The sequence below is a fragment of the Sander lucioperca genome, chromosome 19, assembly GCF_008315115.2.
Source record: "Sander lucioperca isolate FBNREF2018 chromosome 19, SLUC_FBN_1.2, whole genome shotgun sequence".
Lineage (NCBI taxonomy): Eukaryota > Metazoa > Chordata > Actinopteri > Perciformes > Percidae > Sander > Sander lucioperca.
In genome coordinates, this window is record NC_050191.1 from 7,236,604 (window position 1) to 7,262,668 (window position 26,065).

The 26,065-nt window shown below is 39.3% G+C and overlaps 1 long non-coding RNA gene across 1 annotated transcript in view; it reads left to right on the forward strand.

Annotated features, from left to right (window-relative positions):
• Positions 1 to 19,107: 19,107 nt before the first annotated feature.
• The window catches only part of LOC116066074, a 194,131-nt gene continuing 187,173 nt past the window's right edge, over positions 19,108 to 26,065 (forward strand). The window contains exon 1 of the long non-coding RNA XR_004108891.2: positions 19,108 to 19,722. This is a non-coding gene — a long non-coding RNA (uncharacterized LOC116066074). The remainder of the gene's footprint in view (positions 19,723 to 26,065) is intronic.

Below are 26,065 nucleotides of genomic sequence, written 5' to 3' on the forward strand. Positions count from 1 at the left end.
TTGCTTCACTATTGTGCTAACTGAACTCATATTAAATAAACTGGAAAGACCACCACATCTCCAGCCCTGAGCACACTCATCCCCAGTTTACGCTCAAGGACATTTTCTGCATCAGCCAATGCTATTCATGTTGCAGTTCCCAATAATTACTCAGCCATTCAAAGGGCTCTTTTTTTCGCTGCAGGCTTGCACAGACACATGGTCAGAAATCATGTGTCTGTGCATTCCTGCACATGATGTGCAATTATGTTCATGCGCCTGCATTCAAATTGCAAAGTTTCCCATTTGCACAGCGGCAGATTATTGTTGTCGTAATTTGTTTTCAGGTATTCATGTATTCCTTGGTATTTCAGGTTCCATTTGGACGTCAGTTAATTAAGGCTGCTCGCTGCCAGTGGGCTCACACTGTACTCTATTTAAAACAAAGCATGCATTCAATTATGCCTTATGTCTGAATTATTTATACTGTATTTGTGCTACGTGTGTGTGATGTTACTTACTTATGTAACTTGAGTTTGCACAAAAGATAAACAAATGAACTAAGTTCATGTCCCATGTATCGTTTTCAAGTTAGTTTTAAATGTTTTTTTACAGGCATTACAGCAGATTTTCCCTCTTCTCAAAAGGCAAGGCAGTTTGATTTATATAGCACATGTCAGCAACAAGGCAATTTAAAGTGCTTAACAGAAAACATTAAATAGTAGTGAAAAACAATGGTTTTAATTAATTGTCTTTATTAAAGAGAATATGAAAACAGCTAAAATAGAATAAGACAGGCATATGAAATACGAGAATAAAAGTTACAGTGCAGTGTAAGATATTAACAAACTGCATTAAAAAGCATGTTTGTTGGACACTATAAAATATAAAACCGAGTCGAAATGATGCAATAGGCTTCTTTTCGAGAATAAAAAAAAAAATCTGCAAACCTCCTCCTTTTGAGTCTCTTTGTGCAGCAACAGCATCAAACGGAAAGATCTTCAGCCTTGATTTAAAGGAACTGAGAGTTGCAGCAGACCTGCAGTTTTCTGGGAGTTTGTTCCAGATATGTGGTGCATAAAAACTGAATACTGCTTTTCAAAGTTTAGTTCTAGCAGAGCTGTCCCAGGCGACCTGAGAGGTCTGGATGGATCATAATATAGCAGCAGATCAGAAATGTATTTTGGCCCTAAACCATTTAGTGCTTTATAAACTAACAGTGGTATTTTTAAATCAAAGTAGCACACGATCTTGAACTAAATGGGCCGCTTACAAAAGTGTCCTTGAGCAAGACACTGGATACATCCCAGGTTGTTAAATTGCATCCCTGTTTCCTTCACTTGCTTCCCTTCCTTGCACCTTGTCCGTCCCACCGAGGAACCATGGTAGAGACGCGAGGAAATTATGCTAGGAGAGAGGAAACAAGGAAATATGTTTTTAGAGGGATGAGACATCCTTTCATCTGAAGTGGCACGTGAATTCGTCAGTTGTATGGGCGGAGTTAACAACGGCTTTCAGCTGCACGGCTTCCTGGCAGGCTGCTCTCGTGTATCCTCGCCTATAGCTCCTCAGAGATTCCTCCTCGATCCTCGATCCTCTGGGCAGGAATGAGAGCTTTGAGACGGCCTTCACGAAGGAGGGCCAGTACAACTTTCGGAGTGGGGAGCGAGGAGCGAGGAGCTATCAAATAACAGACTTGAGAAGTAGTCACTAAACCCTTAAGTCGCTCCCGATGCTCCGCCACCATCGGTGTATAAATGTGTGTGACTGGGTGAATAAGTCAGTAATGTCATTGATAGGGACATAGTGGCTGTGGTCAAGTCCTGATACTTGTTTATATGGCTTGCCTAACACACAATAAAGCTTGTCGTGCATTTGGCTCTCTCAACACTATTGTACATGAAGCAATACACAGAGGTGTAGCCCAGCTACTGAGCCTGAAGGACCAGATCATCCATCAGCCAGTGTCAGCAGCTACACTGATGTAAAGGCAAGGCTCTGCACACTCGGCTGGTCATGCTGCATTGAGTTAACTGCACCGGTGCAGGTGATGGGTGGCATGTTAGGATGAAAGTGGCCGATTACATCTTATACACGAGACATCTTCACCAGACAACTGTTCTGTCTAACTGGCAAAGGGTCTGTTTGTTAGATGTCTTTATGAATGTAGTGGATTACAACATGTACACAACACAACATATCTGTGTCTCCTTACTACATACTAATACTATACAGCAGGGGTCTTCAGTGTTTTTGGGGCAAGGACCGCTCAGCTGAAAACGAGACGGCGCAGGGACCCCTTACTATATATAATGTATAAAATTGAGTTGCATATTAAATAGTCTCGCTTTACTCCAAAGTGTGCTAAAAGAGAGTCTGGCTACTCCACACAGCATTCGGTAATGGGAGGAAAACATGCTCTGGTTTAATGGTATTTCTTTAAACCAATCAGAATCATCATGGGTGGTGCTACACTTCGCAAAGAGCTGCTGCAAAATAGTTGTGCGAGAGAAAAAAACAGATTGGACAGATAGTCTAGCTTGCTATCTCAATTTACCCTGCAGAGATCTGAGGAGCAGTCAACAATAGTCCTCATAAATCCACCGTATTTAAAATTCCAACACAAACAAAGCGGAAGGAAACAGAAAATACAAACATCCGGCGTAATTTCCTGCAGCACCGGAGCAATCTCGGAAGTGGAACGCTAAGGATATAGACTACATATTAAACTACAACAACGTGTAGGGTGGCCTAAAGCCTTTGGGTGTACCTTTTTTATGGCACATACAATTCTAAGATATTAAAATAATTGTTGACAAATTCATATATTTATACATCATGTTTTAATGTTAAAATATGGAACAGTGAATCCTGAAGCTTAAGTGTATCTGTGGATGGCTACATTACCTATAGGCCTGTAAGCCTATCATCAATGTTGTGTAAATTAAAAAAAGGATTCATGTTAATGTATATTTTCAGACATATAGTTTAAAATTTCAAACAATAATTTGGTGGACCCCCTATCAACATACTTAACTACTTTATACTGACAGGAAGTGATAAGCAAATGTCTTTCTCAGGATATAGAACTTTTTTTGTTTTCCAAGCTCTTTCTGGAGCTGTTTCACCAGCTTCCACAGTTTTTATTTTTTTTTTCATTTTCTTTCTGCATTGCATTGTGGGAGAATACTATCCATAAATAGCACACAAACAAAAGAGCGTATTTAGTATGGAGGCTGTCCTCGTTTGAGTAAACTCCATCAACCTTCAAGATTGCTTTGTGCTCAATGCAGACGTACAATGACAATGCTGATGTTTAGCAGGTCTAACATTCACCATGTTCACTGTCTTAGTTTAGCGTGTTAGCATGCTAACATTTGCTGATAAAACGTTAAGGAATCACCAAAGTTATTACAATTCATCGTGAATGTCGGTGCCCAACTTCAAGGGAATCCATCCAATAGGTGTTAAGACATTTCACTGAAATCCACAAACGTCAAACTCAACAAAGTTGAGGAAAGAGCAAGAGGAAAAGTGAGGGGATCGCCAAATAATTTGGATATATCGTGTAGGACCTGAATTAAGACTTGAGTGTCTGTATAAAACTTTGTGCTAATCCATCTAATAATATGTGAAGATATAGGGCTGGTATATCGTCAATGATTTTCCGAATCGATTCGATTCCGATTCACAAAGCCTGAATCCATTTTATTCCTGATTCAATTTTATTTTCGATTCAATATCAATTAGGTTAGGAACATTTCAGTTACAATACCAATTTAGCTTGGATATGAAAGAGATTTGACTATTGTACAAGGTTCCCTCTAACCTGCTGCATCAACAAAAGTATCAATGTTTACATTAAGTACTGACCCCAAAGCAGTTACATGAATGCACTTTTTATTTAACACACACAATAAAGTGCATCTCTACAGACTACATCACGGGTGGTGATAGCACAGTGGATATGACCCTGAGCAAGACATTTAACCCATAGTTGCTCCTGAGGCGTGCAACCTCTGACATATATAGCAATTGTAAGTCGCTTTGGATAAAAAAGTGTCAGCTAAATTACATGTAATATAATGTAATGTACAGCCAGTGAGTATTGAGTGACATTTAATTAAAATATCTTCAGTTGACAGAGGGACCCCTTTGAAAATGGCCATGCCACTTTTTCCCTCGCCAAAATGTAGCCTAACTTTGGAGGGTTATTTAACCCCCTTCCCAACAAGCTAGCATGACAAAAATGGTACCAATGGACTCTTTCTAGTTTTACATGATACAGACAGATATTGATTCTTGGATTTCATGAATTGATTTTTGGATCATTCAAATGAAAATCCATTCAAGAGAGTCAGAGGATCAAGTCCGTATGATTCCTCCTCTGGGGGGTCATGAATGTCTCTAGCAAATGTCATGGTAATCCATTTAGTAGTTGTTGAGATATTTCAGTCTGTCGGTCAACAACTGGGCCAAAAACCTTACTTTCTAGTTGCTGTATTGTTGATGATGGTAGCTGCTGTTAATGGGGGAAAAACACCACGTTTTCTACTACTGGATGTGTTATGATTGAGAAAAGGTATGGAAAACTCAAACCTCAGTAGCCTGACGTCATCATACTCAGATTCTAGTCAGAATATGAGTCTGATACTGCTCCATTGGGCTGTGATTATGGGGTGTGTTTCAACCCAACCAGGAAAGAAAATGCCTCAGCACTCAATTGGATAGACCTACAACCAATCAGAGCAACGGAGACAGACGTCACAGAAGCTGCAAGTCAAAGGCAGGCTTTGACAGAGCCAAGGCAGATGCGGCAGTTTCCGTGTGGTGCAGACGGGTGTGGCAATGTATATACATACGTGATCGCGGTTTTCTGTTCCTCTTTTAAAATTAATGCGCTGTCGATATCTTCGATATATCAATTCTCCAGCGGCAGCCATCTTTGTTGTAAACCAATTCAACCCCACCGCTCTTTGGTGACGTGGTTGATTACGTTACTGTTGATCATCTGTCCATCATCGTATAAAGCCCGCCCTGACATTTTTATTGGTCCGAACAGCTCTGGTTCGAGCATATTTGCTCCACAACGTATCAAGTCCAGACCGTACTTCCCGACCTTAAATGTTGTGGGCGGGGCTAAATTCGGCTGGCATCCAGGCTAAAACCTCAGTAGATGTCTATTGTTCAAAGCATTGTATGTTGTTCTCCTTTTGGATCACCTATGATCACAGGCGATGCAGATCTTCACAGGATGCAGTGCGTCACCGATGTCAAAGACCCTAAGGATCCAGCTGCTGAGGGATTGCTCCTATTGGAGACTGCAGGCCGCTGGACAACAAGTCTGTTTCTTTTTGTTTTGAAAATCCCAGATGTTAAAAAAGAATAAACACAACATCCAGTGTAATCCCTGATGTTTACCCATTAAATCTGAAGCTGCCCTCTATCGTGGTTAATGGTTTTCTCAACACTAGATTTTCTCCCTTCTTTGCAACCATCAAAGGCTCAAAAGAGGTGCATTCTGTATATATGAATGAAGATTAGCTGGAAGAGAGATGTGAGAATTGTTTTAAGATTATGTTTCCCCCAGACAGCATGTAACTACTCAGCTGTTGTAGAGGATCAACTGAATTGTAAAACATTGGTCCAACATCTTGAATAATGCATCAAACTGGTCTTGTGACATTATAACGTAGATATCACTTCTTAATTGTTAATTGTTCCCCTTAGAAGTGGGAGAATTGTTCTTTCTTTCTGATTTCGTAATGCCCATTTTCGCACAATGAACAAGGAATTAAAAGCAAAAAACAAATGAACCATCTTACGAAGGGCTTACTGCATGGGTGGAATACGGTCTCAAAAAAATGAAAAATGCAAGTCTTCCTCTCTTTTAAAAAAAAGATTTTTTTTGTGGCATTTTAGGCCTTTATTGGATAGGACAGCTTAGACAGGAAAGGGGAGAGAGGGTGGGGAGTGATATGCAGCAAAGGGCTGCAGGTCGGAAGCAAACACACTGCCAGTGTGTTGAGGACTGAGCCTCTATATAAGGGCGCACGCTCTACCAAGTGAGCTACCCAGGCGCCCCGCAAGGCACACTGTAGGGTTTGTGCAAAAATGAAAATGTCTTTATTTTACATGGAAATATGTATTTAAAATGACCATTGCGTCGCGACCAATATAGGACTTCATCAGGATCCAATAAACCAACCTATCGAACACAGACCTGCTCCTTATACGTCCATATATTCAGTGGTGGAAGAAGTATTCAGATCCTTTACTTAAGTAAACGTTCTGATACCACACTGTAAAAATACTCTGTTACAAGTAAAAGTCCTGCATTGAAAATGTTACTTAAGTAAAAGTATGTAAGTATCATCAGGAAAATGTACTTAAAGTATTAAAAATTAAAGTACTCAATGCAGAAATCCAAGCAGTTGTGTCAATCAAACGTGTTTAATCTGCTAATCATTTTAGCTGTATTTATAGGCCTAAATATTATTGGGTAGTTTAATTTATAATAATGCATTGTATTTTATAAACTACAAGTTACAAGTAACTAAAGCTGTCAGATTAATGTAGTGGAGTAAAAAGTACAATATTTCTCTCTGAAATGTAGCGGAGTGGAAGTAGAAAGTAGCATGTGAAAAAAAGACTCAAGTAAAGTACAAGTACTTCAAATTTGTACTTAAGTACAGTACTTGAGTAAATGTACTTAGTAACATTCCACCACAGCATATATTCCAAATACAGATTTGAGTTTAAAAGATGATGTAAATGTATATTTTGATATGGTAAATCAATATTTTAGAAATGAAAGTGAAATGAAAATGATCTGTTTTTGAAATCCGTGTTAAATCAAGTGTGAACTGGTACAAGACTTTGGTGTGGCAGGGCTTAGAGAAAAGATGATGACGGGGAGTGGAAGGTCACATTGGATGATGATTAAAAAAGATTAACTGTTGTGATCAGCCCGTTCTAAATAATCCATACGATAACCAAAGTGTTCCACTGATTCCAACTGGTTCCAACAATATGACCCCTGCCTCAACTAATGACCCCGTTCATAAAGTGATTATCCCTGCAAACTGTGAATTGTCAATTATTAATCTGATTGGGCCATGGTAATGGTATGAAAGAAGATGATTCATGCAATTTGAACTGTTTAAGAAAATTAAAATATATCCCTTCTTGCTTGTATTTCTGTGCAAACACCCATTGCAAAAATAATAATAATATGAGACTCGCTTTGAAGGCTTACAGTATGTGGACACAGAGGTCTATTGTTAAAGCTTGTACATGTTTCACAATTATTTCATTGTGGCTCCAAGATGCAAAGTCAGCTTCTGTTAAGCCAATAAACAAGCTGTAAAAAAGACCAGAGCTGCTTAGTCAGCGGTGTCGCAACAAAGAGCCGGTATGTGTGTTTATGTGTATCTTCTTTTCCCATTGACTCCTAATGACCTGTAAAAATTGATTGCATGCAAGCTTACCTTGGACAATACACAATAGCTCCCTGAGCAGCTGGGATATCTCTCCCAGTGAAATGTATTGGTTTGTTTTTTGTCAGTGAAACGAGACCATGTAGCAGCCCTGTGAGGCTGTGATGCTCGCCACACAGCAGAAAACAACATCATTGTGTCGATAAAAGATGGAGCAAAGACACTGACTGACAGCTATAGTGTTCCTTTTCCTACCAGCTGTCAACGCTTTCAACCTTTAACCACGACCATGATCTTTCCCTACATATAGGTAGGTTTGATTTCTTGTATTTGACCAAACCGTAACCACAGAGGTGGTGGATCACACTCAAAACTTTTTTGAAACAGTTACGTATATGGATTTTGACATTGGACATTTACTAGGGGTGGAAATCTCCAGAGGCCTTAAAATACAATATTATCTAATAATATAATAATATAATGCTTATGTCACGATCCAACTTCAAATTATGTCCCCAAAGGAAAACTTTATCAACATCTGTTTTATCTAAAAAGATACATTTCTCTGTTCATCTGACTTCAATTTTCCATAGTGGACTAAAAAAGTTTAAAATTTATTTTATTACTCTAGTACAAAGTACTAGTAAAAAGTAAAATTTTCATGTGTTTATATAATAATAGATCGATACTTGGTGTCTGTGTATCACTACAGTATTGCCACAGAACATATCGCGATACTATGCTGTATTGATCCCGCCCCATCATATACACTGTTATGTTGGAAGGCAATGAAAACTGACCAATTATTTCATGTAGGTTGGACGACTTGCATACATGTAGCATGTTAGCATGCAATCTTTGCAGTAATCATGACGTGCAGCAAAGGGTTGCGGTCGGATTCAAATCCCGGCCGCTGCCAAGGATTCAGCTTACATGGGGGCGCACGCTCTACCAGGTGAGCCAGAGGTTTATAACAATGCATCATTCATCAGATAGAATTTTTCACTCTGGACCAAATTACTGTAATGGACCAACAGTATGACAATGTCATTTCTGGATAGCAAAAACAAGTCTTAACATACCTTTTACTAAGTTTGTTATTATTATAATGGTTCTCACATAATGTTGCTTTTAGTGCAGTTAGAGGTCGGTACTGATACTGAATCTGTAGCATGTATATGGGATTAAGTTGAAGAAAAAAGCTTGTTTAATAACACAATCGGAAGAACCACAGTGCGTGCACACACACACACACACACACACACACACACACACACACACACACACACACACACCATTCTACACCGTATTCTTAGATGAAATTGCAGTCCTAAATGCGATGACGGACACTGTGAGGTGAGGTTGCAGGCCACATTTAATATCTGTCAATCTTCTTCAAACCCCATAACACACACACACACACACACACACACACGCACGCACGCACGCACACACACACACACACACACACACACACACACACACACACACACACACACACACACACACACACAGAGGCTCCAGGCCAGAGGCTCCAGGGAAGACTGGGTGATTTTTCATCATGATGATCCAAAATTAGCTGCAACATTTCTAAATGAAACAGCATTTCATTGAGATAGATAGGCCACACTGTCATGAATACTAATAAGGGAGAGGATGAGGAGGAGGAGAGGGTCAGGAAATGTATGTAAGTATTGAGAGAGAGAGAGAGAGAGAGAGAGAGAGAGAGAGAGAGAGAGAGAGAATAGAGCTGCAGTGAAAAGAGGATTAAGAGATGAGAGGAGAGGATGAGGATGGCCAGGGGAGGACAGGTATGGTGGCTTTTTAACGCAGCAAGAGAAAACAGCAACTTGGCACAAAGAAGATGAATGACACACACACACACACACACACACACACACACACACTTATTACACTGTATTCTTAGTTGGTGCTGTGTCAGCACTCTAGTATGAAGAACCCTTCATCTGTATCCAACACTTTGAACATATAGACTGTCTCTGTTGTGTTGTTTACGTTCAAGTTCAATTTTTAGTAACTGACCTGAAGTAGGTCACTGGGTCCGTAAATGTCACTGTGTATTGGTAAAAGGCAGACGTGTTGCTTGTTATCAGCTCTCTCGGAAACAGTATACTTTTTTGGTTAATGTTTGATTAGGCTTAGGCACAAAACAACTTGGTTAGAGTTAGAGAACGATTGTGGTTTGGGTTAAAAATAACTACTTCATTAAGCTTTTGGGATCTTTTGCTCCCAATGGACAACATATAAAATGAATTAGTTTTCATCAGCCTCAAATGTACTTGTTTAGCTTTAATTAGAAATGTTAGCATAAACAAACAGGCAAAACTAAAATGGTGAACATTAAACCTGCTAAATTGTTAGCATCGTGAATGTGGTTAGCATGCTGACATTGAGATTTGGCTCAAAGCAGCTGAGACCACAGAGCTGCTAGCATGGTTGTAGACTCTTAAGGTGTGTCTCAATTCGGATACTTCCATGAGTACACTTATGTAGTACAATGTGTTCACTGTCACTGCATCTCATAGCCCTAAAATTGCCTCCTCGAGTCCTCCACTTGCCTCCCTTCCTCGTCTAAGTCCCTCCCACCGAGGAGGAGAGAGGCAATGAGTAAATGTGTTTTAGAGCAGGGGTTCTTAACTGGTCTCACCCTGTGACCCACATTTTCCCATTGTCATTAAGTTGCGACCCACTTTTATAGAATTCAAAAATAGCCTTCGAAAAAACACATACGTTACCTTTTTTTTTTAAACATAAATACACATATTTACGTGTGCAAAGTGCATTTCTGAGCACATTAATAAGAAACTCAGGAGGAACATGACAACTGCATGGACAAAAGTGACTAAAATAAATTAAACATCAAAACTGCTCAAAAATAAATAAGGCCACAAATGAGCTTGCCTCCGAACATCAACACATACTTAAAGTGAACGTAAATCAAATGATGGTTACCATGGCTATGGCGCTAGACTGCTGCACAGCTCGACGTTTTTCAAAATAAAAGACAAATCCAAAATCAGATGCGCATTAAATCTTATTTATTTATTGACCAGCTGTCCGCAACCCACCCAGAACGGGTCCCACTTTTGGGTTGTGACCCACCAGTTGAGAATCACCGTTTTAGAGGGATGAGACGTCCTTTCCTATGAAACGTCACATGAATTTGTCAGCTCTATGGGTGGAGTTAGCAACTCCTTCAGCTGCACGGCTTCCGGTGAAGGCCGCTCATGTGTATCCTTGGCCAAAGCCGGTCTACGGAAAGCCTTTCCACTCCCTATTCAACCCCATTGTAGCGAATTTGGTTGCAGTTCCACCAGAGTTCCACTGGGGGTGATCGCGGTCCAATGCAAAATGAACGGGACTCTATGGAGCTAGATGGCTAAATTTGTCTCTTTCGCCTGATTGTCATTGATAAATCTCAGATTTGATTGTAGTTTTTGCAAGTTCAACATGGATTATAGGTCAAAAGTTGAACGAACGAGTACTTATGTCCTTTCGATTTCTTACAGGTTGAGTCGTTGTTGCCCATAACACGCTAGCATTCTGCTAATGAATGCTGATTGGTCAGTGAAGGACTGATTACGACCAGAGATCCCGCTTGACGCCATCCGAAGCAGAACCAGAATGTCAGAGTGAATATTTTGGCGTGGTCTTTAAAACATTAGCAAACCTCTTTCTAGCACGTGTATTGACAGGGAGAGTCTAACCTGTCAGCTGTGTTGTCGATGCCTCGAGAGAACAAAGGAAGTGACTCAGAGCTTGCCTTAAAGCAGTATCTCTGGCCGTACGATGTGTATGACGTCATTGACATTTTAAAAGGCTTTTTAGAACAAAAAAGCCACTTTAAAAAAATCTAACACCCAGCAGTGTGTATTTTCTTAGCCTCCCCTTTCAAATGCAACATTCAAATTACTAGACAAAAAATGATATCCTGAGAAAAGTGGATTTTGAGGGGTATAGCTCCAGTCCCATTCATTCTGCACTGGCCTGTGAGCGCCCCCTATATAAAACTCTGGTGGAACTGCAACCAGTTCAGAAGCCGGAAGTAAGGAGAAAGTGGAACTTCTTCCCTTATTAGAAATTCTTTACCTTGGCTATAGCTCCTCGACGACAGAACCACTTCCGGTTCAGCCAAGGACCGAGGAGTCGAGGAGCTATCAAATAAGGGCCATGAGATGCAGCCTGTGTACTCATTTGTGCAGTGTGTCGGTACACGATCCGTTCTGCCTGCACGATCCGTTCTGCACATGCGCAAGATAATACTGTTTTACGTATCCATACGACCTGCACGATCTGTTCCACGCTAGCCTATGGCTAGCCTCCACCGGGAAGCTAACGTTAGTTTAGCTAACAGTTAATTCGGCTAACCGCTAGCTGACAGCTAGATTCAGTCTAAAATAACAACAGGTACATCCACCACAGCTAAAGGATTAGCATACTTTAAACCTAAAGGCTGTTTTATGCTTCTGCGTCGAATCGACCAACTCAAACGTAATGGGAAAAGCAGGCTACAGCTAAATTAAGACTTCACAGTAATAACAATAAAGACAAGTATTGAGTGATTGTATTTTAAATGAGCACAAGTAGAACTGACGTAACAGCTGTTATATATGTCAACGTTTATTTTCAAGTTTTATTTTGAGGGTCTTTTAAAGTTATTACATGCTGTCTCAGCTAGCAGTTAGCCGAATTAGCTGTTAGCTAAACTAACGTTAGCTTGGCTGTCGACCGGAAGCGTGGAACAGATCGTGCAGTGTCGTAAATCCTCGTACAACCGCGCATGCGCGAACATTTTGCGCATGTGCAGAACGGATCGTGCAGGCAGAACGGATCATGTACCGACACAGTGCATACATTTCTGACCAGAAATGTCTCTTCTTCTTCTGTTTCCAACGGTAAATTGCAGCAGGGCAGAGCATTACTGCCACCTATTGTCGCCCGACAAAATACCGACTTGTTTTCTCACTACAGTATACTAGTAAAAAACACATTTGTATAGTTCCGTTTTCGCCATTTCAATTGCAACCAATTCAGCTTCCCTGGTCAAGTTTGAAAACACATTGTTGGTCTGGTAGATTCCGCAACGTAGAAAAGATGACCCCATTCAATGTTTTGGCCGTTTTTAGTGCAGCATCCAGGTATTCGCAGTACACTGCATTTGGCTATATTTGTCAGTGTGAACGCATGTACTCAAAATAGCAAGTCTTTTTAAATGATTGACATGAACTTGACACTGATGCAAGAAAAAAGCCCAGGTCTGTTAACCGACATTGAAAAAAAAACAAGAGGTTTGGTTAAAGTCTTTAACGGTAATAAAAAAAATTCTATTGAGGGTTGTTTTCCGGATGTTATCAGATTTTACCCTTAGTTAATTTAGTTAAGTTATTTAATGTATTTAAAAATCAATGAATCATTATTACATGCTGATTTTGTATTTGTGGGCGATGTAGCAATTGAAGGTTATTCTACTGCTCTCTACTTTATATTCCTCTAGATTAGAGCGTCAGCTAAATGTGTAAAATGTCAAATGAAAATGTAATCTGTCGCGTATTTATGTGAGCATTTACTTTTTTTATGAGCTTATTCAATAACCTCTACATCCCTTGTATTCAGCCCAAGATACTTTAAAAAGCTTTGAGTGAAGCGTAACACAGCTGCTGCTCGCGTTGCTGACAGGTACCTAAGAGAGGCATTTATTTCTCATTCAGTGGATATCAAGCTCATTCAAAATCTACACCCCTTCCCAAGTGTGGTAGATTGGTAGTCAAGTGCATCACGGTTTTCATCAAGCTTTCAACACAGCAGAGCGTGGCACAGCTGCTGGCACTCCAGGTACCTTTTGTTTTTTTTTGGGGTTTTTTTAGAGACGGGCTTGCCTCTTCGGCTTCACCATGTGTCAAGCTTTTCAACGCCTTTCAGTTTCCAAGGGTAATGGGTACGAATAACAATAGAGAAATGTAATTGCGGTTGTCAAGCTTGGAAATAACAAACACTGTAAATGTGTTGCTTTGTCTGTCTATCATTATGTGATTTTGTTTTGGATCATTTTGCATGAGTGAACAAATTCGTTTTTTTCCTTTGGACTTTTGTTTGAATGTACTCACGTTGGTTGCAAAGTGAGGTGGTGACAGTTTTGTATTTCCTGTCCTTTACAATGAGTGTCCCAGGAAGTGGATGCATGGTTGCAATACCCCTTTATAATATAGTGAAATATAACACGATAGACCTAAATCAAGAAAGGTGATCAGCTGTTTAGGCTGCTGGACGATTTTCAGGTAGTACCGAGCGGCAACCTTTGCTGCGGAAAAATGAAGCCAATGCGGAAGTACAAAAAAATGCAGTTCTTTGAATGGCTGCTTGAGGCTGGCCCTTAAAAAAGGCAACAGCTGGAACCACTGGGAGCCGCCCACTTTGAGCTTAGTTTGGACTCTTCAGAAACCTTTGGGTGACGTCACGGAGACTACGTCAATATTTTATACAATCTATGGGAAGTACAAGTACTAAACTATTATTACAACTATTAATTAGAAAAGTCAGCCACTGTATAAATGAATGCATTTGTTTTGCACTGGCAAGAAAAATCTAGTATGACTCTAGGTCTGGCAAAATGAATGAACAATACAGCTAATGAGTAGTTACAAAATACGAAGTCATTTCAGTTCCCATGTGGAATAATTAACTTGTTTAACATTGGCAAAACAGGAGAACATTTGGTTGAATAATAGGCTGGGTCTAAATAAGTTATTGGGTGCCAGCACATAGTCTCACTCCAGCTGAGAGGTGAAAGTCATTTGAATGAAAGTGTTGAATGTTTTAAAAAGAAAAGTCATTATCAAATGTGATAATTTACTACGAACCAATTTACACAAAACCATGTGTGAAATCTATGTATGCTGTCTGGTTTATGTGAAGCTCATTATTTAAGCTATTTCTTTCCTTTCCTGACTAAACAACTAAATTATCTGTCCCCTGGCTGTTAGTAACAAAGATTTACCTAATGTCAAAAGCAGCATGTTGCCACTTTATGCAAAGATGATTTTTTTATTTGGCATTTAAATCTTGTTTTATGCAATGTAGAATATAAAAAAGGGAAATGGCATGCTACATTTTAACAGCTTTCAAGTTTTTGCCTCAGGCCAAAAGTCAAAACATCATAAACAATCACACCAAATAAAGAGTCAGTTGTTCATGCAATCATCAAAAACAAGGTGAAGATGAAAAAGAAACATTAATCCAACTACAAAAAAATAAAACGTATGTGTGCTCACTGCCGAAAATTTGCTTTTGACAAATTTTAAATACCGAAAGAAGTTGAAGTGACGCTGAAAGGCCAATTATAATGGAACGGTTCAAACAAGTTGAAGCTTCAGTTTAAGTGTGAGCGCTGAATGAAGTTGAAGCGTCAGTTTAATTAGCAGAGTTGAAATATCAGTTGTGAGAGTGTTGAAAAGAGTTAAAACCTCAGTGGAACTTCAAGGACTGAAAGGATTTGAAGTGTAAGTGATTAAATGGGCAGTAAGGGTAAGTCAATTAACAAATCACATCCTTTGAATCATTAATACTCATTAATGTGTGTGACAGCACAAGTCCACAATACTTAGCCCATATGTTAGAATGAAAGCTATTGAAGTGCAAAAGCAGTGAATACACAGAGCCCTATTTCTTTTGTGTACAGTTTCTTTTTCACCTGCTATGAAGAACTGCTCGGTATGTAATTTAGAATCAAACCAGCTGTGAGTGCTCTCATTTACAGCGGGATAAATTGAGTGAGGTGACTGCGGCCTTGCTGACAGCCTCACACTGATGTGAAAGCAACTCTGTTGTAAGATAGAGAGAGAGAGAGCAAGCATAGAGAGCATAAGCTGTGTTCATCCAAACAGGAGCAGCGCTGCTGTGATGCAGCCTGGCAGAAGCCATTTCTCCACAGTGTATGCCTGCTGGAATGACATAACCTTGCTGTGCACTCAGCAGTGGAATGAGTCAGGGATGAGGCCGTCCAGCTACACAGCGACCTGGGCTCCCTGCGAGCCACCTAAGCCAGAGTGACATGCCTCGCTGTGATAATACTGCCAGCAATCACAACATGAGCATGAAGGCTTTAAAACGGCTGCAGCTGCTTGATATGTTTGACTGCCACACAGCCACCAAGACTTCTGCAACAAATAGCACATGTGAACGACGAGACAGTGAAACGGCCAACGTAAAAAAGAGGCTGGAAAGAGATAGATGAGTTGGCTCAGAATGTAAAAACAGTATATGAAACTACGAAGCAACCAGCATGCACCAAGACTGCAATAGAAAATATGTGGACGTTTTTAATTTGCATCTGAAATCTAAATCTGCGTCAAATAGTGATAGACAATCACACAGATTGTTAAAGTACACTTGTATCCTGACTTCGTACATATAAATTGTGCAGAATGTCATGCCCACTTAGTTCTGGTCATTTAAACAGGGCTTTATTTAGGTGAAAGGCCATCAAATCTTTGCAGGATTGTTCAATATTGATATGTGGTAAATTCGGTTTCAATTGCACAATGCATACAAGAGTTATACATACATACCAGTCCAAAATATCTTTGTGAAAAAGACCCTGGGGACATTTTAACAAAAGTGGAAACTGCTATGATCCCAAGCTGGTGCTATATGCCTCAAACCAAAGCAAATTAGCTCCTCCTTTGCACATACTTACATACACCTGTAGTTTTAATTAAATATAACAGACTTGGTACTGGTAACAAGGATCATCATACACAGGCACCATTTAACACTCATTTGTTTATTATATTAAGACATATTGCACAGTAGACAGAAGCTTTATGAATAAATAGTGTGTAAAAACAAAACTGCCGTGTGTTTGAATGCATGCTGCCATGACAGTGTCAGTAGTTTGATCTGAGTATGGGGAGATGTAGCCTTGTGTATATTCTTTGCCAATAAAAGAAGGTGATGTTACTTTTATAGCACTGCAATGCAACAAGAACCAATGACCATCTGTCAACAGCTAGAATGTCACGCCTGAGTATCTCTATTGTATAATGTTGTGAGGCTTCTTCTGCCCCACTTTTAAAAGGCTACCGCCGCTGGTTTGTTAAAAAAAGAATTACTACATTTACGCAGACATGTATGCTGTTATCATTCATGGTCTTTGATAAAGTAAAAAGTGTCTGCAGTCTGTGATGTTTATAGGGGAGATAGGCACCTGCATGAAAATAGCTCTTTTGTATTAACAAGACTATCTCTATCTTAAAAAAAATCTGTTTCATATTGGTTTTCATAGTACATAGTACAAACTGTCAGGGTGAATAAATGTGTAAAATACTATTTCTGCAAATGAAAAGATGAGTCATGTGCGTTGACCTTCGACTACATCCTTAGATTTTTTGATTGCACCCTGAGTGTCTGCTCTTTAAGCCTTTTGACAACATAAAGCATACTTATCATTGCAAAATCATCTAATTTTTTTAGTAGTCACCATTTATTGTTATCTGGATTTTTTTTTTTTTTACACTGTGGGACTTAACCTGTTCTCTTAAAGTGGTCAACAGAGATGGTGTTTCTTAATATCTGTGTATTTAAAAAAAAAAAGCCTAATCTCCTCTCTTAAAGCGCAAAGTGACGCTTTGTTGTTCATAATCTCATTCTACCAGATTACCACAAAGACATTGAGTACACAACATCTTAAAACTCATTTATTTTCAATCCAAAGGCAGTGGAGTGCAAGGAGTGACCTCTGTGTTCAAGCTAAATGTCAACTTGATCAAGCGAGTGCTCTGCTCCAGATTGGGCCACGAAAAAACAAATTTGCTTCAACCTTCGGAGTTCTATTTCCAAATAAAGAATCTGTGGACGGGAAACAACGGCTAGAATCTCAATCATTTACTGGACAGTAGATGTTCAATAATTATCCTTGATATCACTCAATGTTTGTAAATTAACACTGCAAATCATAAGAGACAATATATCCCTAATTCCTGCAGGACATTTTTTTACAGTCATGTAAAATCACCCAAATCAGCCAGAAACTGTTAAAACATGGTGCTGTTAGAGTATGTTGTCAAACGGTTTCACAGAGCAATTCAAGAGGTAATCTGTTCCTGTAGCTGTCAAGTGTTTTAATGACTGTTTGTAGTAATGCACCCCCATGGGTATATGGCTGATAACGTTCTGATGTATCTCAATTTTTATTAGGTCAGGCTTTTTCACAGGGAGCTTGTGTAACTGCAGTTTTTGTACTAAATAAATTATATTAATACAGCACGACAGGTAATCATGTTGTAGGAAAAAGTAATGACAAAATCCAGATTGTGCTGGCTAACAAAAGTTTATCATTGTTATCACTTTCTTTTGTCTTGGTTTTGAAACAATGTGGATGAACAATAGTTTAAGGTCAGTGCTGTATGTTAAAATCGATATAAATGATTTCCATTACATTCTCCCTTTACTTGGCCATTGGTTTTATGTGGATTTTTAGCCAAAATCTTATCTTATTCCTGAGCCAACATACTATCACAAACTATACTACTACAAACATATCTTGACTGTAATGATAAACTCGTACTGTAATTACTTTTGGCATCTGTGTGTAAAAATATGTGCAATATTTCCAACTTTAATCTTTTGCCTCCTGCTAACATCACACCACATGTCCTTGTGTAAAATGGTTAGTAAATCAAATCATTACCCAGAAAGAGTTAAGTGCAAGAGAAAAAAAAAATACAAAGTGTCTCCTGTTTGGGTTCATGCCACCTTAAAAACAACTGGAAAAACACATTTTTGGTGAAAGCAGTTAAGTGTGTTATCTCTTAAAGAAGGGTTTATGCTAAACAAGAATTATCTAGTCTTCGGGTGGATTCTGCTTTTTGAGATGTTATTTATGTTGTTGAAGCAAAAAATACAATGTTTTTTGACAGTATTCACAATTTATGCAGTTGTTTGTGGTTTGCTTTTTAACACAGTATAATAGAAATGGATGACATAATGCTTAATGTAGTATGTGCACTGTGAATTTTAGCATTCCTCATCCTGTTTAAATGGCTAAGCATTGACATTGTTGATATTCTTTTCACATCAAAGCCTCAGCTGAGGACCCAGTTGGTTTCTAGGAAAATCTAAGTATACTTAAAATAACAATTAAAAGTATGCAGAATAGCCCATTTCAGATATTGCTTGATGCATTAATGTTGCAGTTGTAAAAGTTGGAGCTAATTTAAACTAATTTATACAATGCTAGCTTGTGAATTTCCCCCCTTATCTCACCTTATCTTAACCTATAATAATACATCGGTGATGGAAAAGTACTAACATCCTTCACTTAAGTAAAAGTAGAAATACCATAGTTGGAAAATACTCCATTACAGGTAAAAGACTTGAATTCGAAATGTTACTAAAGTCAAATTACATTATTATTATTAGCAAAATGTACTTATCAAAAGTAAAAGTAGGCTACTCATTATGCAGAATGGCTTCTTTCAAAGTGTTATGGACAGTTACTTAACTTAATTTTAATCTTAAAAGAATTAACGTTACATCTTTTAATATTACATTCAAAACGTCTGTAGCAGTAAAACATTATAAAACACAATTTTCATTTGTGAAATGTTCTTGCATGTTGCTTAGTTTTGTCACCTATTTTGCATCAACATCCAAAATCCCACAAATGTCCGTCCCAAGATGGCGGCGGCAGAGATGCATCTCTCACAAGCCAAATAGCCCACCAAGCAATTTACAGGTGTTTTCCTCCACAAAAACTTATTTAAGTCAAATGTTGACAAGGTTGTAATACAAATGCCACCTTTTTAAATCATACAATGGAGTCAGCCTGTAGTTCTGTCTACATGCAGCTGTGAGGAACTGGCAGGTGATTCATGTACACTCGCGCAAGGGATTCACCACCTGTTCAATCACGGCACTAGCTAGCAACCTACCGGGTGGAAATTTGAAGAGAATATTTAGGGCCAGCTGAGCTAATTGATGCCACCGAGAAAGTGAAATTAATTAAAACAACCGAAAGTGACAACAGAGAGGAAGAAGAAGAGAAAGGAGAAACCAGAGCTGGCTTAAGGTAAAAAATAATGCGAAATTGACTGAAGTAATTACAAAGCCATTATCATGCTAATGGTGCTGCCGCAGCTAGCAACGTTCAACACAAGTGGGATGTCAAAAGAAACGTTTCTACATTGACTTTCATGGAACTTCCGAGGAGCAGAATGTCAAGACAAGTTGGAGAAAGACGTCGTATGAGGCTGGACTTTAACAAACCTTCATAACTGACTACATAAAGGTAAGAGCCATTTTGTTGCTAGATTTGCTGTGACTGAAATGTATTTTCCATGTTTGGGCGAAGCTTGTAATTGGGGGGCTGTGCGGTAAGGCCTATGTTGAATTGTAACATGGCTGTGATGATAATGTATTTGTGTTTTGTTTCGAGTTTACAAATGAAGGATATTTCTGAAATAGTGGTTTGTGTCTTAATTGTGCCTGTTGTCAGTAAATTGGGTGTAATAAGTGTGTGCCTCAGTAGGCCAACATGGTTTTAATCCAAGAATTTTACAACTGAGCTGGTTACTAATTTTGAAATGGGCCTGCTGGCCTGGTGAGTTCTATTTCAAATCCCAGTCTATCACTTCATGCACATTAAGATTGGATGTTTTGATCATTTTTGTGGTGGGTGATATGGCTGGCCTTGTTTTCTTATGAGTTTTATGGTTGATGTTTTAGCATCTGCTGTCTGATAATCTCCAAGATTATCCTGCTGTCCTATCCATGTGCATTGTTTGCATTAGTAATGATAGTGAATCAGTTTCTTGCAGTGGTGAGGTTTTTATTTGTTGGTTGTTTGGTTTTTGGTGCATAGTGTGCTTTCATGCTGTTCATCTACATTGTTGTGAACTATGAATACTCATATTTAGGTATCATAAATGACATGAGTTGAAAAGGTAAATACTGCAGCCTTTCCCCTCCTGTTTTAATCCCAGTCTATCACTGCATATATTATCCACTGGGATACAGACGATTCCACCAAGGTAAGTGTTTGTTGCTTTCACTAAAGTGTACATTAAGAGTGGATGTTTTGGCTCTGTTTTTCATGTTTGCGTTGGCTGGTTGTTTTGTTTTCTCAGATGTGTTTTATGGTTAATGTCTTGGCATCTGCTGTCTGATAATCTGCTAAATTATGCTGCCGTCCTTCCTCTTGCTAGTGGTTTGGCTTGTGACATATGGTGCTTTCATGCAGTTGATTTACAATGTTGTGAAATATGATTAACCATGTTTGAGTGTTGAGAAGATTTTATGGCAGATTTCCCCTGTTCCCCATGTTGTGTATGTTGACTTTAAGGATGTAGACAAACTGCCCACTCATACAAATATTTCATATTTGTTTAATGAGAAACTCAATATACTTGTCCCACACAGGATATATTCAAATTCTTATTATCTTGCCATATTTTATTAACAAACATTTCAAACCAATGTGGTTATGTGACAGCTTCCATTACTACTGTTCATATCATAATTACATCTAAACTGCTGAGTCACTGTTCTACTGTTTGCCGCCGCTACACTCAACTGCACACATTGCCATCTTTAACCTCAATATCCTTGTACTGATGGTCCCCTGCTGCTTATCAATTGGACATAGTTTCACAAGATTGGGACTGCTCCAAGCCATAACTTTTTGTGATTTTTAAATATGCATAACTGAATATTTATCTGCTGCTGCGTATCAGGTGGACTGCTGGGTTTAGATTTATACATCTCATTTTGCTAGATGGTACATTCCTCTCAGTGGCTGGAGGTGGTTTGTGGGGAATGGCCACACGACAGCTTGTGCTGAGCGCTATCAGAGTAAATCCCACGGTAAAGCTGGTATCTGACTCAATATCTAATAAGGTTTTTGGGGAGAAGTTGTCTGCCTGAAATTACTTTTGGTACAACCGAACAATTCTTAGTGGAAAAAGTGACAGATGTATAATATGTTGCAAAATTGTGAAACAATCCCCCCTCTTTTTATTTCTGAATTTTTTTCATTATCCGTTAATGAGACACTATAGCCTCTCAGGCACGTCTTGTATTTGGGAGATGTAATGTTGTCATAGTGATGAGAAAAGCATCCCCGCCTGGTGGGACAAGGGCCAAAGAGGCGGAGGATTATGATTATGAAGCTGTGCCGATGCAGATTGGATTCCTCTATTATCCAGGGTTTCATCATATATCTGGAGAGCTAACACTTTTCTAATCCTCCAAGGCTGTTTTTTCCCCTCTGTGTTCCACCGTTTTGTCTAGAGGGAGCATTTGTCTGGTCCTTGTAGTTTGTGTAATCCCACTCGTATCTGCCGTGACACCATTTTGCCTGGAGAGAGACTTTGTACTAGTCCAGTGTGGATACCTACATTTTATTTTAAGTGGGTTTGTTAGACTCGTAGTTAGTATTGAATATGAATACTAATGAATAGTGATGTACAGAACCGGTCCAACTCTTATCTCTTTATACTAGGGCTGGACGATTAATCAAATGCATCGGCTTTGAAATTCTGAAGCCGTTATCGACGTATTTTTCCCATGACGATAATTTCGAAAAATGATTTCTGTTGATAGGCCTACTTTCTCCTTAAAAACATTCTACCGCGTGTGCAGGGTCCGAAATTAACAGTCGCCAGTCGCCAAATGCGGGGGCGGGCCAACACACACAAACACTGGCGCACACACCGGCCACTATGTTTTGTTTACTGATGGCTAGTGTTTAACTCAGGTTAATTAATTAGCTAGTAAGTGCCGATTTTTGGCAGCCAGCCTTCCAAAAGAAAGCACAATGAAATTAAATGTTAACCCCATCATTAACTGTTGACCGACAAGCAGGAAACGGAGTCTCAGTTCACCCGTCCGGGAGGCTCTGACACTCTTTCCACACTCCGTGTCCGCGGACAGCTGTAGGCTTGTATCGGTGTCCTTGTTTTGTGCATTGTCGGACACATGCAGCCACTTTCCTGAAAACTGCTTGCGGGACTGGCACACGTCCACAGATGCCCGCGGCGTGTATGTCCGAGCCTGTCTCCAGCGCCTCCACCTGCAGGTTGTCAGCTGTGCGTCTGCCTGGTATACTCTCAGACGGCCGATTTTAACTCGCCGGTCCTCATCTGTATAGTTTCATGTGTCACTTAGCTCTGAACAAGCAGAAAAAAAGAGGCGCTTAAATCGCAACTTGCTGCTTCAAAGTTAGGATCTCCAAGGGCTAACAAGTTAATTAGCAGTTAAAGGTGCTGTAGGTAGGATTGTGAAGATCCAGGACTTACCAAACAGATTTGATCGACAACTTCTCAGTCCCTCCCCCCCTTTCCGCTAAAGGCCAAAACGGTCTCCTAAGCCCCTCCCCCCACAAGGGAGAATGAATGCGTGTGCATGAGCATTGATTGACACGCAGTTAGACCCCCCCCCCCCCCCTGGCCCTGATTGGTGCATCTGAACAGGGAGCTGTGGATTTTTGCAAATCACACTACAGGCTGTAGGTGGTACCAGAGGAGCCGGATTTATTTTTATTACCTGCTTCATGTAGTTCTACTGGAACATAGGGTCAGTTTCAGCAAATATATAAAGTTAGTTTTATAAGTCTTACTGCATCTTTAAGAAATAGATTGTATTGCCTATTTACATTTTTATCATGCAAAATAAGTTTTTTCACTTTCAATAAGACACCTCAAGTCATGGATACCAGTTCTTCCCAGCGCTCTTTGACACCTTGTAAAGCTTATATAAAGACAAAAGTGTCGCAGTTTGAAACAGAGCAAAGGATGTTTGATTATTAAGTGTTTTACCTCTCACTTTTTAAAGTATATGTTAGTTTCTCTCTGGAGGTGTGGTGCAACATGTGTACAGCTAATATTAATTCACCATGTAGACTACAGAAAGGAGCAATACAAATTATAAATATGGTGGATTCGAGGAGTCGTATCATCAGACTGTTAATCAAGTCACGAGCAATAAAAATAGATTTATTTTATTTTTTTATTTTTTTATTTATTTCACACGTCATCAATGTATCATTAAACACAATTTCAGAAGGTACAATGATCATATATAAGTTGCGTGAAACGGGGAACCCCAAAGAAGCTACTAAAAGCTTTTCGGAGGGGGCCTGATAACAAACAACAAATAACATACAAACCAAAAACTCAATTTACCATAGACACAAAATAGACCATACAGAATATAACAGTATACAAATACTTAGACCAGACTTAGACTTTATTAGTCTAAATTTAGCTTAATTTACAAAAACTTTGAGGGAGCCGGAAACAGATTATTGCCTACAAATTTGCTGAAGTTGTTTCTGTTAACATCAGGTGATAGTCATGGAAGAACATTTTTTTATAAAATTATGTTTGCCGTAAGAAAAGAGCAGGTAATGTAAAACTTTCAGTGATTTGAAAAAGATAAATAATGAAATTTTAAACTAGATTTAATCTGGATTGGTCAGGTCTGATTGATACCTTCCAGTGTTGGCAAGATGCTGATCCGGTGGGGCATCTCTTGGTTTAAACCAAATTTAGGAAATTCACATACATAAACTTGAGAAACTATTTTAGAATTATTTCTTTCTATACATATTTCTTTCAGTGCTGCTATCTAAAAACTACTAAAATAGAATATATAATGTCGGGGGAAACCAATACTGGTATCTTCACTCAAAAAAACATCAACTTTGGCCTTCACAATCACAATTTATCTCTACAATTTAATGGAACCAAATCATTAATCTGCCTCCATCTCTTGGATAAAGTTTGACTCTGCTGCGCTGATGGGTGGTAAAGATCTCTGACCTCCTGCCTGTTCCAGCGAAGCTCGACTCTCCCCAACAGGAACGGGGAGGTTTGACCGATGCTTGCCACCTGGGCCTCTCTGGCACTGGAACATGCCTGCAGTGATAATTAATGAGAATTACAGTTGCACAGAGAGGCACTTTGGCAGCAAGAGAGAGAGGGATAATTGGACTGAGAGGGGATCATTGAGACATAATGATTGTGGTGAAGAAGACCGAGATGGAGGTGGTGGGAGGAGAGATGAAAAGAGACTAATGTGATTATTTTGCTACTGGCAGAAGACCTACTCGCCTTGGTGTGTTTTTTCCCTACTGTCTGAGTGACAAACATACGGCAACATACTCATAAATATCACGATTTATTTAAGTTCCGTTCTCAGCTCTGCAAAAGAGGGACGAGTGGCACTGAACTATTTTAGGTGGGACGTATTGAGGCATTATGATTTGACAGTAAAAAGTTTCTTCTTTTTTTTTTTTTTTTAAACATTAAAAAGCCTTCCTTTCCCCCCGCTCAAATTCCATTGCATAAAACGCTTGCTTAGGCTCCAGTACACTTGACTGGAGAAAGGAAATGCCTGAGGCTAGACTCACTGTGATGAAACAGATCCTTGGGAAAAGGCCATGAGCCAGAGTAAGTAAAAACCAATGCAAACTATTAGTTCTGAGCTAAAAGTGCTCAAACAGTAAAGTGGACTTTCTGTGGAACAGTGCTGGTCAGGTTCTCTCCACCAACACATTAATTATAATCAACTATCAAAGAGGATTTATACTCAACGTAGCAATGGTTCTGAGGAGAAATAATGCTTAATATTGCAGTCATTTTCCAGCTTTTTGCATCTAACTAACCAACAAATACAGCGTTTAATGCATTGCCAGCTTTTCTTTTTTGTCAGGCCTCATTACAAAGAGTAAACCTGACACACTACACTGACATTTGCATATTACTTTTTGAGACATTTGGCATCCATATGGGTCTGGGGAATACAGTAGCTATTTTCAAGGGCGTAATTTCCACTGTACTGGCAAAGAAGGGACCCTCACTTTTCATAATCCTATTTCGTCCCTCCACTTTTACAGTTTAAAGTTTAATTTGCTCCCCAAAGTCTCTCGGAACAGGGTCCTCTTATTGTCTAGAGAGGAGTAGGAAAATATTGATATGCTCATCTGAGACTGCTCGAAGACCTTTTCTGCCCTGGATTTTTGTTTGTATGCAGCATGAGAAGAAAACTGCAGACACTACTCTGGGCTGAACAAAGTCTTGTGACTTCCTCTGCATGCTTTATTTTGAGTAAAAACAATTAAATCTAAATTTACAGCTCATATTCTTCTCGAAGACCCACTAAATCAAAGGAAATGCAGAAGAGGACACTGCTCTTTGTTTCTTTGTATAAAGGCATTGCATCTTTACGGTGGCCCTCAAGGACAAAACGCTCACTCAAGTAAAAACATAAACATTATTTCCTAGATTGATGTATGTATATAATGTACAGGAAACCGCATTCACGTGCATTATAGTTTTTGGCTGAAGACCTGACTTCATTGAGTCATTTCCACTTCTGAAACCAAACCTATGCCCTTGGAGAGAAACACTGAACCCTCATTATGGTGGTGAAGGCACATCCAAAGACAACCACAGACTTGCAGTTTTGTTTTGTCCTACATGCGGTCTTTGGTCATTTGTTTTTCTTAGCTACTTTGCAGTAATTCAAATGTCTTTGTGGTGATTTGTGGGATGCCGTAATCCAATGGTAGAAGCTCAATTTATCCATTAGTACCTTGAAGTGGAAAGGAAATACAAATCATCTGTGAAAAG